The sequence below is a fragment of the Molothrus aeneus genome, chromosome 2 (genome assembly GCF_037042795.1).
Source record: "Molothrus aeneus isolate 106 chromosome 2, BPBGC_Maene_1.0, whole genome shotgun sequence".
NCBI classification, from domain to species: Eukaryota; Metazoa; Chordata; class Aves; order Passeriformes; family Icteridae; genus Molothrus; species Molothrus aeneus.
Genome location: NC_089647.1, coordinates 114,789,928 through 114,803,450, shown reverse-complemented (window position 1 = coordinate 114,803,450; position 13,523 = coordinate 114,789,928). Strand labels below are relative to the sequence as shown.

General features: G+C 49.0%; 1 protein-coding gene and 1 long non-coding RNA gene across 2 annotated transcripts in view; one reads left to right on the top strand and one right to left on the bottom strand.

The window, feature by feature from the left end:
- Nucleotides 1-561: 561 nt before the first annotated feature.
- Nucleotides 562-12,195, bottom strand: LOC136553785 (uncharacterized). The gene is made up of 3 exons (XR_010783222.1): nucleotides 12,168-12,195; nucleotides 1,540-1,737; nucleotides 562-707 (listed from the first exon to the last, which is right to left on the bottom strand). It is a non-coding gene; the product is annotated as an uncharacterized lncRNA (long non-coding RNA).
- Nucleotides 11,652-13,523, top strand: part of DYRK1A (dual specificity tyrosine phosphorylation regulated kinase 1A) — a 78,553-nt gene continuing 76,681 nt past the window's right edge. The window contains exon 1 of the mRNA XM_066545559.1: nucleotides 11,652-11,760. The gene's annotated coding sequence lies outside the window, so the exon portion shown is untranslated. The remainder of the gene's footprint in view (nucleotides 11,761-13,523) is intronic.

Sequence of the window (13,523 nt, the reverse complement as noted above, 5' to 3'; positions counted from 1 at the left end):
GGGTGGCACTGGGTGGGCTTTGAGGTCCCTTCCAACCCAAACCAGTTCTGGGATTTTTGTGTTTCTGGGATTCTGGGATCTCAGCATGCCAATTCTGAAAAACAGAATTTTGGAGCAAACTCCTCATCCCAGCATTGCCTCCCAGCCTCAGCCATGGCCTTCAAGGACAGGTGAGGCTGCTGCAGAGAGCCCTGGCTTTGGGGTTTAGGACACTTGGGAAAAGGAACAGCAAATCCTTGGAAAAGTTTCCCAGTAAGGAATTTCCCCCCCATGGAACAGATCCATGTTGCATGGAAAACCCTTGTGTTGTTGTACCTTTGGCTAAGAAGGTGATGCTCAGAATCTGGAATTGGGGTAAAAATTAACACCACAGACTTGGCGTATTTACTATAATTTATTACATATCAATTTCACTGCCTTGAAAAGCAACATAAAAAAGACAACAAAAAGTTCTTTCTTGTGACAATTTAAGCAAGAAATATTTTTTAGCTGCTGTTTTCAGCCTTTGAAACTTGAAGTTGCTTATAAATTTCCCTGACCAAAATATTACCCTTCCAAAAAAAAAAAAAAAAACCCAAATTCTCCTTGTTCCTTCCACTTAAAACAGAAGAAAAAAAAAAGCTAGAGGACGTTTAAAGAATAAAAAATCAGCCTGAAGCAACACCCAGGACAGGAAACTTCTTCCAAGCAGTTAAAGCTTGGCAAACCTGCAAAGAATGGAAAACAAACAAGCAAGGATCAGTTGAATGTTTGTCTCAGCCTGAGTGTTCTGGACACACACAAAACCTCCCAAAGTACCTCAAATCCCCAAAAGAAGGTCAGGAAGTGTTCTCTTCCTGATGTTTCATGTGTGCTCTGTCCATCCCAGATACAAAGTTCCTGTGTATTTTTGAGCATTGGTTTTTATGTATATAAATGGCATTAATTAGTATTTCATTAATGGAATTCTTCAAAATGCATTAATTTAGACTTTTCTGTGTTAAAGTTGAGATTTACATTACTCATACACCTAGAGTGGACTAGTTAATTTTAACAGAATAAATAAAATAAATATCCAGAGTAGGTTATGTTACATTGATTTTTTAAAATATTTACACTTCTACAGTGTGTTTGGCTACTTGGAATTTTTTCAATGCTTTTCATTTAGCTTTGTTTTAATTTTAAACTGGAAATCTTTATGTTCTGCTTGAAATTTGGGTTCAGCAGTCCAGTTTCACCTCTTTGAGGCAATCCCTTTCAAAAACTGCTCTGTCAATATATCAAAATTCAGTTGAGATTTATTGTGAAAAGATTTGCTGTTACACATAGGTTGGAAGAGGGAAAAACAACAGATTGAGGGGATTTTTAAGCTTTTGTTTTTCAAAACTGGGTTTTATAAACCAAGAGAGAAACTTTTGGTTTCTGGGAGCATGAGTGTTGTGTGTCCTGCGGATGTGAGCATTCAGGAGAGGATATTTGAGTGGAAAGAGATCTAAACCCATCATCTAATTCAATTTATTCATCAACCTGATGGGCCCTGCACACAAAAATATCAAATACCTGGAGTAATGGTAATTTTCTTCTCCAGAAAGGAAAGAATTGATGGGCAGTGCTGTTACACAGAGCAGAGAAGTGGTCTGGTGCAACCCCTGCCTCAGAGAGTTTCCTGTGCAGCTGCTGCTCAGTGAAATCTTTCCCAGCTCCACAGATTTGCCAACTTCAGCAAGGCCACTGGACAATTTCAAACCTGACAGATTTCTTGGGAAACAAATGAATGTTTATGAAATATCACTTAAACAAGCAGCACACCTCATCTTCCATTGTGCTAGAAGTGCCTGCCAATTGTCCCCAGTTTAAACCCATTTTTTAATGTTCCTTATGTCAGGGAATCATAGATCCCAGAATGGTTTGGCTTGGGATGTTAAACTCATCTCATCCCACCCCTGCCATGGGACACCTTCCACTGTCCCAGGCTGCTCCAAACCCAATGTCCAACCTGGCCTTGGGCACACCCAGCTGCTTTGGGCACCCTGTGCCAGGGCCTGCCCACCTTCAGGAATTGTTCCTGATATCCCACCCAATCCCACCTTCTGTCAGTTTGAAGCCATCCCCCTTGTCCTGTCACTCCTTTATGGTCCTTTCCAACCCAAACCAGATTCTGTGATTCCACCCCACATTTGTTTTTGGGTGCTGGACCCTTTGCAAAGTTTCCTGACGTCCTGAGACCTGACAGCCAGGACTTCTCCATGGCTGGTTTTGAAGTCCCCCTGGCACTTCTGCAGCTGAGGGTCCCTGACAGTGACAGTGGGAATAGAGAGAACTGGAGCTTCTTTAAAAGGATGGAGAACTGTAAGGTTTTCTGGATTCCTCCAGCCCTTTACACTCAGAGGGAACTGGGGTCTGATTTCCCCGTGGCTCCAGACCCAGGTGGTTTGTGTGCCAGCAGGTTCAGGTTGGTGCCCAGCGCTTCCCCCTCCATGGTGTTGTGCCCTCTCCAGAGTTCCAGCGGCCTGGGGGAGCTGCCCTGGGAGTGCTGCAGGGATGTCCCTGCCCTGGGAGCACAGCCCTGCCCAGAGTTATTTTGGGAGCTCCATCCTGGCAGGTCCCTGTGGAATTCCAGCAGGGATCTCAGCAGAAGGTCAGCGCTGACCTTGCCTTGCAGCTCCCTGGAATAGCTCCCAGAGGGGAAATGCAGGCCCCAAAAATGGTGCCCTATAAAAGAGGAGTGCTGGCCCCCAGAGCAATTAGCCTAATTAGTGATGCCACAGAGCAGCTCCAGGGCCTGGCAGTGGGGACACCCAGGAACTGGAATGCACCTCACAGGGAGGGGAGGTACACACAGCTCCTCTGCAGAAAATACAAACTCTTTGTTCTGGTCCATAATCCTGAGTGGATCAGGCTTTGATTGGAGCCTCAGCTCTTGCAATGTTTTTTTATTCCTCACAGGGCTCAGCCACCTTGGGCAGAGGTGGTGAATAAAGAGATTCAGAGAAGTTCTGGGAGCTGGTGGCTGGGTGAGGATTGATCCTGGCTAATCACTGAACCTTCTCTCACTTTGGGGAAAGCTGAACTGTTGTGGGAAGTTTCACCTGACCATCAGGAAGAACTTGGCTGTGCAGTGACTGAGCCCTGGACTTCTCTGGGTACCCTGTGCCAGGGCCTCACCACCCTCAGAGCAAAGAATTTCATGGTAATCTCTGATTTAAATTTACTCTTTTCCAGCTTAAGGCCATTTCTCCTTGTCCCATCACTCCATGCTCTTGTAAAAAGCCTCTCTCCATCTTTCTTCTGAACTGGGATGGGATGGAAGATCTGGGAGGGAAAAAGGAACAGACAACAAAGCATTCCTGCTTCTACTGAAGAATGACTTCTTAAGCCTAATGAAGTTCCCTAAGTGACAATTTTAGGAAAAAAACAATTTAAAATTCATCACAATTTCTTTTTCTTTGCTAGCAGGAGACTGATCAAGTGGACACCAAGCAGAACTTAGCTCTAAGAACTTTCTTGAGTGGATTTGTGTCAGGATACCAGAAATATCATGGTCTGGAATTTCAAGAACAAAATCCCTGTGGAAGCTGCACAAGGAGCTTTCTCCTGGCAGCAAGAAGCAAGTTTTCATTTTGGCCAGCAAAGACACCAATCCTGCTGCACCAGAGAGCAGGGAATTGGTATGGAAGAGGGAAGGGGCCAATGAAAGAGGAATGGGATTTTAATGGAACTGAGGACAGTTTTTGACTATTCCAGGAATTCTGACAGAGAAGCAAAAGCTGGGCATTGAACAGGTGTAGATCCAATGATGTTACAGGCAGCAGAACCCAAGATTTTTAAAGAGCCATGGATTGTACTGGTCCTTTTGGATAGGAGGGGAACGTTATGATTAAATGAACCTTTTTTGTTTGTTTGTTTTCCCTGTTTTCTAATGCAGGGAAACCAGATTCCTCTAAAAGTTGGAAATTGAGGGTGTAGAGACATACTTGACATTGTAGCACCTGATTTACAAAAGTTTTGAAGAATCACAATTCTTCAGAATGCCCTGATTTTAACAGGAACTGTTCTGCCCTCCCACAAATGTATTTATCACGGAAAGTGCTCTTAGGAGGACTTCTGGGATTCAGCTTCCAATATGCACTTCCCTAGGATAACTAACAGAGCCTTTTCCCTGGAGACTTCTTCCCCAGAAACTCCATGGTTTTGGGAAGGATTTTCACAGAATCACTGAGGTTGGACAAGATCTCCAAGATCCTCAGGTCCCAGCTGTGCCCCATGCCCAGAGCACTCAGTGCCACCTCCAGGTGTTCCTTGGACACCTCCAGGGATGGGCACTCCAAACCTCCCTGGGCAGCCTCTTCCAATACTTAACAACCATTTCCATGAAAAAAACCAAAAATCCTCCTGATGTCCAGAAATTCCTGCCTGATGTTTTAAACCAGAAGAGAAACTTTTCATGCTCAGGAGCATCATCTTCACCGTGAGTGTGAACACCAAGAACAATTCCAGGGATTATCAGGGAGAACTCAAGGAAATGCACTTTTTTTTTTTTTTTTTTGGAACAAGGCTCATCCAGCAGCAATTCCAGGACCTTCTGGTCCAGAGGCGTGCCAGCCTACACAGTGTGCAGCTCTGGCTGCCAATCCAAAGCCGGTACTATCGAAGCCGGCTCTGATGATGACTCAAAAGCTGATCTATCTCCATCCCAACGGGTTACCATGGCAACCCCTCTGGCCTAAAAAGAGCTGGACCACATCAGTTCCTTAGCAGCACCTTTTTGACAGGCGAAACACAAGCTGCTCCCTCCAGATGATGGCTTCATGTGGAACTGAGGCTGGCTGGGAGCTGCCACGGTGCTCTGGGAAGTGCTGATGATGTAACCCATGGAGGAGAACTTCTGCTGGGACTTCACTTGGGGTTGGGGCCTGGCACCCTCTGTTCTTCTGAGTTCTTCTAAGCCTTCTGATGTTTATGTTCTTGTAAGGAACTTTCTCACCCAGTTTTATGCAAATAATTATTTATATTCTTGTAATGAACTTTCTCACCCAGTTTTATGTAAATAATTATTGTTCTACATTCTTTTCTGGAGGAGGAGAAATTTGATGGGCTGTTGGTTTGACCATTGGAGAGGTGGCACTGTTGTTCTCCAATCCACTGTCACTTTTGAAAGTCTATAAATGTTCAAGTCAGAAATTAAACTTCTTCTTTTTACCTCAGAAGTTCCAGTATCTGCATTGTTTTATTTTGTGTCTGATAGTGACAGGGGTGTCATGGACACATTTTATGAAAAATCCTTTTGCCAGGATTTTTCTCCTGAGAAGCTGAGAGGCCTCAGGAATGAAATGTAACCAATGGTTATCTGCTGCTGTGGAATGCAACGGGTGCATCTGGGATTGGTCTCATGTGGTTGTTTCTAATTAATGGCCAATCACAGCTGGCTCGGACTCTCTGGTCAGTCACAAGATTTTATTATCATTGCATTCCTTTCTATTCCTTTCTAGCCTTCTGATGAAATCCTTTCTTCTATTCTTTTAGTATAGTTTTAGTATATCATTTTCTTTTAATATAAATCACAATAAATCACCCTTCTGAAACATGGAGTCAAGATTCTCATCTCTTCCCTCATCTGGGACCCCTGGGAACCACCACCACACAGGGGCCCAGCACCAAAGGAACTGAGCTGTGGGGTGGCTTTGGTGGAGAAACACAACTGCAGAATCTTTCTTTCTGTATTTTGATGGAATTCTTCCTGAAGATCTTCCAGCTTGGGCCTGGTGACCTAAGAAGGCCCCTCTTGCAGTGGGATTATTGGAATTGCTGGTGGTCCATCACAGCATCTGCATCAAAACCTGTACCCAAAGTCCAAATGTTGAGCTCTGGAAAAGTCAGGGTGCCCATGGCTGCTGTGAAGGGAGCCTGGAGTTCAGGCAGAGCTGGAAATGCTCCAGGAGGAAAGCTGCAGGGCTACAAGGGCAGGTGGGATCAGGGAATGAAGCCTTGCAGAGCCCACAGTGAGAGGCAGATGGGCCCCTCTGCTCCATGCAGGAAGGCTGGAAAGGGAGAAAATGGGATATATTACCCATAATCACACTCCACTGCCATAGAATCATAGTTTGGGTCAGAAGGGACATCAAAAACCATCCAGTGCCACCCCTGCCATGGCAGGGACACCTCCCACTGTCCCAGGCTGCTCCAGCCCCAGTGTCCAGCCTGGCCTTGGGCACTGCCAGGATCCAGGGGCAGCCCCAGCTGCTCTGGGCACCCTGTGCCAGGCCCTGCCCACCCTCCCAGGAAACAACTTCTTCATATCCCAAACCTAAATTTCCTTGTTTCAGTTTGAAGTCACTGCCCCTTGTCCTGTCACTGCAGTTCCTGATGAGTTCTCCCTCCCCAACTCCTCTGTAGCCCCTTCAGACACTGGAAGGTGCTGGGAGGTCTCCACACAACCTCCTCTTCTCCAGGCTGAGCAATCCCAACTCTTCAGCTGTTGTGTTGTTTCTTTTACATCTCTTCCATTTCTCTAGGATGCTGTACATTATCTTCTCTCTTAGAACTCATTTCTCCACTCTCTTTCCTCCTCATTTTTAATGTGTTTTTTTTTTTCTTATTTTTTTTCTCAGTTTTTCTGCTTATTATTGGTTTGTTTTTTTTGGTCCTCAATATTCTGCTTTCTGAGGGTTGGTCTCTTAGGAAGAGAAACCCAAGTATTTCTTACAAGCCTGTCCACTAATTCATGTAGAATGTACACAACCTCCTGTTTTCAAGCACTGCAAACCTCCTTCAGGTGGGGAGTTTAAAAAAAGAACTCTCGAGTCTTTCCTTCTTGGCAGTCCCTCCCTTCCTAAAGAAAATAAACAAGGAGTAAGATTTGATAATTTTTGCTAAGCAAGAACTTGGATTCCCTTCATCCAGGTCACAACTCTGTGCAAAGTTTCCAGGTGAGGCAGGATTCTGGTGGAATCCCAGCCTGGAGGATCCCTAAGCTGAGCCCTAAACCTCCAGCACAGAACACAAGTTCAGTTCCTGACAACCCTTTCCTCCTGACTTTTTCCTCCTGATGTCCAACCTGAACCTCCCCTTGCTTTTTAATAAAATGGATATTGAAGAGAACACTTTTGTACCATGCAGGTTATTCATTATCCAAATAAAATTAACAAACCAAAAAAATCTAGTTGTTTTTGCTGGAAAATAACATTTTAAAAAGATGCCATCACCTTTTAAAGGACATTTTATCTCTGCCCAAGGTGCCAGAGCTTGGGCATAGCCAGCAAAATAAAAGTAGAGGATGACTGAGCAAATGCACAAACTCTTGAAAACTCTGTAATATTTTTAAGTGTTAGCAAAATAAACCCTCAAAACCTCACAAAAACCCCAAACCCCAGGAAGTTACAGTAATGCAGTGAACAGTGTAACAAATTTCTGTGAACTTTGTCGTTACCTACACTGAGCAGCAGAGAAACTGTTCTGTCACTGCCATCACACAGGCCAGAAAGAGATTTTAGAGGGGAAAAAATCCTCAGGGAATGCCCCCTCTGAGAGTGGAGCTGTTCTTCCTGACTGAGGGACTGGGCAGAGGTTGGCCTTGGAGATCTTGGAATTGTCCATGTGGGGAGAGCCCTCCAGGATCACCCAGCCCCACCAGCATCACCCCAAACCCTGTCCTCAAGGCCACATCCAGACTGCTCTGGGACAATTCCAGTGACTCCAAACCTCCCTGGGCAGCTCAGCCCAAGGCCTGACCACTCTGCCAGGGAAATTTTCTGTCCCAGTCTCCAACCTGAGCCTCCCCTGGTGCCATTTGAGGCCATTTCCTCTCCTCCTTTCCCTTGGGACACGGCAGCAGAGCCCGACCCCCCTCACTGCCCCTCCTGTCAGGAGTTGTGCAGAGCAGTGAGGTCCCCCCTGAGCCTCCTTTTCCCCAGGCTCAGCCCCTTCCCAGCTCCCTCAGGTGTTGCTTTCCACACCCCAGGACAACAAGAGCCACATTCTGGCCACGCTCAGAGTCACTGAGAGAAGCGTCAAAAACAGCTCCAAGTGACCTCAAATCTTTCTGGGGCTGAGGGGAATGAGAAAGGAGCACTTAAATCACAATGCTGCCAAGCACCTCCCACGGCTGGAAGGTGCAGTTCCATAGAGAATTCCAACCCACCAAACACCTCACTGCCACTCCTGGGGTGGTCCCACGATTCCCCTGTGCACCCCATCCCTGGAGAGGGACTTTTCACAGGGATTTGGGAGACAAACGGGAATGAATGGCCTTAAGCTGAAAAAGAGAGGTTTAGATGGAATATCAAGGAGAAATCCTTCCCTGGGAGGGTGCCCAGAGCAGCTGGGGCTGCCCCTGGATCCCTGGCAGTGCCCAAGGCCAGGTTGGACACTGGGGCTGGAGCAGCCTGGGACAGTGGGAGGTGTCCCTGCCATGGCAGGGGTGGCACTGGATGAATTTTAGGATATTCCTGTGCTGGGAGGAAAGGCTGGCACAGCTGGGATTGTTCACCTGCACAGGAGAAGCTTTGGGCTGAGCTCAGGGTGGCCTTGCAGGGCCTGCAGGAGCCCCAGGAAAGCTGGAGAGAGACAATTTCCAGGGGATGCAGGGACAGCACACAGGGAATGGCTTCACACTGAAAAATTACAGCTTTAGATCAGATATTAGCAAAAATTTCCTCCTTGTGAGGATGGGGAGGCCCTGGAATAGAATTCCCAGAGCAGCTGGGGCTGCCCCTGGATCCCTGGCAGTGCCCAAGGCCAGGCTGGACACTGGGACAGTGGGAGGTGTCCCTGCCATGGCAGGGGTGGCACTGGGTGGACTTTAAGGTCCTTTCCACCCCAAGCCACTCTGGGATTCTGTGATCACACAATTTAAGTAAAATTCTCAACACTTCAATTATTTGGGGGGTTTTGGCTGTGGCTGCATCCGTCTGCCAATCCTTGGCTGCTTATTTCCACCTTTTAAGCCAAGATAAAAAAAAAATATTAAAACAGGAAGAAAAAGCAAATGGAACAAGTAACATGTCCTAATTTCTCCAAGGAGGCTGGCTGGGAACTGAAATGACTAGATTAAAGTATAACACGTCAGAATTAAAGTATTAGATAAAGGCCAGACTCTACTTTTTGATCTTTGTGGGCATTCCAGAAATTAAAAATAATAAAAAAAAAATACATTAAAAACCCCCTGTCACAGATTTAGGCTGGAAGCACCGATCTGGCAATTCCAAGGGGAAAGGAGCCTTCTATCAGCAGCTCGAAGCTCCCACACTGGGCTACTTAGAGTGCATATTTTAACTCAATTTTTGGGAAATGTATTGATTTTTGAGGGGGATGAGGAAGACCCCTGGATGCAATTCCAAGGGGAAAAGAGCCTTTTATTCTGTGATTCCCTCAGCACCTCAAGGCTCCCACACCAAGCTACTTTCAGTGCATTTTTTAACTCATTTTAGGGAAATATGCTGATTTCCATAGGGGGGTAAGAAAGACCCCTGGATGCAATTCTGAGGGGAAAGGAGCTTTGCCTCAGCAGCTTGAGGCTCCCACACCTAACTCACTTCTGGGGGAATATATATATATATATAAATATAAATATATAATTTTTTTTTTTTTTTTTTTTTTTTTTTTTTTTTTTTTTTTTTTCTGATGAGAATTAGAGAAGCCCTGGACTGAATTCCAAAGGGAAAGGAGCCTTCCCTCAGCAGCTCAAGGCTTCCACACCGGGTGACTTTCAGTGCATTTTTCAACTTGTTCTTGGGGAACACAGATTTTCTGAGGGGCCAAGAAACACCCCTGGATGCAATTCTGAGGGGAAAAGAGCCTTTTATTCTCTGATTCCCTCAGCACCTCAAAGCTCTCACACCAAGCTACTTTCAGTGCATTTTTAAAATCATTTTGGGAGAATATATTGATTTTCAGAGGGGGGGGGGGTGAGAAAGACCCCTGGATGCAATTCTGAGGGGAAAGGAGCTTTGCCTCAGCAGCTTGAGGCTCCCACACCTAACTTGCTTCTAGGGGAATGTATTTTTTTCCTGATGAGAATTAGAAAAGCCCTGGATGCAATTCCAAGGGGAAAGGAGCCTTCCCTTAGCAGCTCAAGGCTCCCACACCGGGTGACTTTCAGTGCGTTTTTTAACTTGCTCTTGGGGAACACAGATTTTCTGAGGGGCCAAGAAACACCCCTGGATGCAATTCTGAGGGGACAGAAACCCTCTAGAATCCTGTGACTCCCCCAACACATCGGGGCTCCCACACCGGACGACTTTCAGCACATTTTCCAACTCGTTTTTTGGGGGTGATATTTTTAAGCGGGTCGAGAAAGACCCGCGGACGCAATGGCGAGGGGAGGGGAGAGGAGCCTTCCCTCAGCAGGTTGAGGCACTCCGGGGCCCTTGCAGTGCGTTTTTTGAACGGTTTTTCCCTCAGCAGGTTGAGGCACTCCGGGCCCCTTGCAGTGCGTTTTTTGAACGGTTTTTCCCTCAGCAGGTTGAGGCACTCCGGGCCCCTTGCAGTGCGTTTTTTGAACGGTTTTTCCCTCAGCAGGTTGAGGCACTCCGGGCTCTTCGCAGTGCGTTTTTTAAACGGTTTTTCCCTCAGCAGGTTGAGGCACTCCGGGCTCCTCGCAGTGCGTTTTTTGAACGGTTTTTCGGGCACGTCTCGGGTTCCGAGGGGGCCGTGCCCGGCCCTGTCCCTCCCCACAGGCGGCGGCGGGCGGGAAGCCCCGGCGGGCTCGGCCTCGCGCTCCCGGCGCCCCCTGCGGGCCGGGGCCGGCACCGCCTCAACCGCCGGGTCCCCCCCGTCACCGGGAATGGCGGCCGCTCCCCTTCCCCGCCCCGCCGGGGCCATCCCGGCCCGCAGCGCCGCCGACACCGTCACACGCCGGAGGGCGGGCGGGCACGGATGAGGAAGGAGGGGGAAGGAGCCGTTGCCATGGCGAGCGCGGCCCGCCCTTGCCTCCCCACGTCAGCGCCGTCTCCCGCCCGGCCGCGGGTGATTGACAGTTGCTATGGCAACAGGCTCGCCCCCGCCGCCATTTTGTCAGTTGGGTTTTTTTTTAAATTTAAAAAAATATTAAAAAAATTAAAATAAAATAAAAATAATAAAAAAGGAGCAAATAGCTCAATTTCCGCCAGAACTCCTGGGGTTGTTTTTTTTTTTTAAGTTTTTTTTTCTTCTCCTTCTTCCGACCTCCACCGCGAAAGGAAAAAGAAAAGAAGGGACGCAAAAAAAGTGCGCTCCGAGGGTCCCGCCGGGGATGCGCGGCCGGGCTTGAGGCGGCGGCGGCGGTGCGGGAAACGAAGCCGGTTCGTGAGGAAGAAGGGAGGGAGGGAAGGAGGAGCGGGCGGGGAGGGAGGGAGGGGGAGGAGGTAGCGGCTGGCAGGCGGGGGAGGGAGGGAGGGAGCGAGGAGTTCCCGGGGGCTCGGTACGGCGCTGCGCTTCCCCCCATCCCCTCCTCCTCCTCCTTCTCCTCCTCCTCCTCCCGCTCCTCCCGCTCCCCCCGCCGCTGTCCCCGCGCTCCCGGCCGGGGCTCAGGCCGCCGATCGCAGCCGAGCCGAGGCGAGGCCGAGCCGCCGCCGGGCGCTGCGCAGGTTTGGACCGCGCGCCATTTTGTGAGGGCAGCGAACAGCCAGAGCCCGGCCGGGGACCCGCCGGGCCGCCCGGGCTCCCCTTCCAACCGCGGGCAGAGCCGCGGCCCGAGGGAGGAGGAGGCGCCGCCGCCGCCGAGGCCCCCGGGGAAGAGCGGGAGGACGCGCCCGGCGCTCGCCCCGCGGAGGGAGAGGCCTCGCCCCGGGAGAAGCCGCCGCACGGGTGAGTGAGACGCCGCACCGCGGGACGAGCCGGGGCCGCCTCGCCCGGGCCCGCGGCGGAGGGGCCGCAGCGCTTCGCTGCCATCTTAGAGCGGGAGCGGCGGCAGGGCCGGGATCCATCCCTGCCCGCCCCTCCGCAGCCCGCGGCCTTTTTCCCCTTGGAGCGCGGCTGTGCCTTCCCGGGCCTTGGGAGCGGCGATGGAGGAAGGGAGCTCGCCCGGAGCCTCTCGGTGTTATGCGCAACGCCCTGCGGTGGGCGGGTGCGAGGGCTCGGGCCGGGCTGGCGGCGAGGAGGGCGGCAGGACTTGGAGCATCACCTGTTGTAGGGGAGGATTGGGATGCCCCGGTACCTGTGAGGGGCCGGTGGGGCGGGTGGGGAAGGTGCAGCGGAGATGGGGAAGGAGTTACCTGAGCGAGGTGCCTGTCATCCCTTCGGTGGGGGTGGGGAGGAGGAGGGAGCAGCGTTGGGAATAGACACAGGGACACGCAGGGACACACGGGCACAGGGACAGGCAGGGACACACGGGCACTCCCCGGGGAGCTGCTGGAGGCACCGGCCCCGGACGTCTTTAGGGAAGGGCTGGACGTGGCTCTCGCTGCCCTGGTCTGGTTGACAAGGTGGCCGTAGGTTGGGCTCGATGATCTCGGAGGTCTTTTCCATCGTGAATGATTCCCTGGTTCCATGTTTGAGTAGCCGGCCGCGGCCTTTCAGGGATTCAGCTTTGTGTTCTGGAGGAACTGGGGCTCTGCTCGGATGCACTGGGTGCTCCTCTGGAGTGGCCACAGTTCCCTCCCGCCGCCGCGGGATCACTCAACGCATTTTAAAGTCCTGCAATTCGAAATTTAGAAATTTGTGAATCTCAGTCGGCTTTGAAGTTTTGGGTTTAGCCCGTCCAAAGGGCTTCTTTGATCATGTCTCTAGATTGCTGCTGTTACTTAGTTCTCCTATTACTCCACAGCCATCGGGGGAAATGAACATTTATTGTTGTTTAAAATCAACGAAGACGGAGTAACTGACTCCAAAATAAATCGACAGGCGTGTTTTTGACAGCCATCCTGGTTGAACCCGAATGAGAGTGTGCTGGTAACTTTTGCCAGGAGGTCCTTGCAGTCACACTGAGGTGGATGGAGTTTCATGGGGGCCTGGGTTTGAACAAGTTAACAACTTTTTTTTATTATCTTCTTGGTGTTTTCCTTACCTTTTCCTCAAGAAAGGTGTGTCAAGTTGAAGAACACTTAGATGATATCTGGTGATAAATTAGGAAATATTTAGTTTCCGGTAGCGTTTAATTCTCTGCCTGTAACCAAGCAGAATTTAACCTCCCTCCTTGGAATAGTCTGTAGCCCTAAAAAGTTTTGGTAAACTTGTTTCTCTCTTTCTCCACGCCGCCCTTCTCCCAACCTCTGTAGGTTGGATATTTTTGGAAAATTAATTATACTTTATAGAATTAGAATAATAACACTGAAAATAACTCTGAGCTAGTATTTGTTAACTATTATCTATATATATTTGGTGTGTGTATATATAGATACTTTTGTAGGCTACGCTTCATGTTTTTGGCTTACATGAATTATTTAGAACTAGACTTTTTATTTGCAGTCTGAAGTAGAATATGTGTGTGAAGTGTTAAATTTACATTTTCTGCTGTGAATTAAAAATTCCATCCAAGTTTATGAAGCTTATTGAGTTTAATTCATGGCTTTGGAATATTCCTTGGGTGAAGCAAGTATATCTTGTTCAAAATTGAAGAGCCAGCGGGGTTT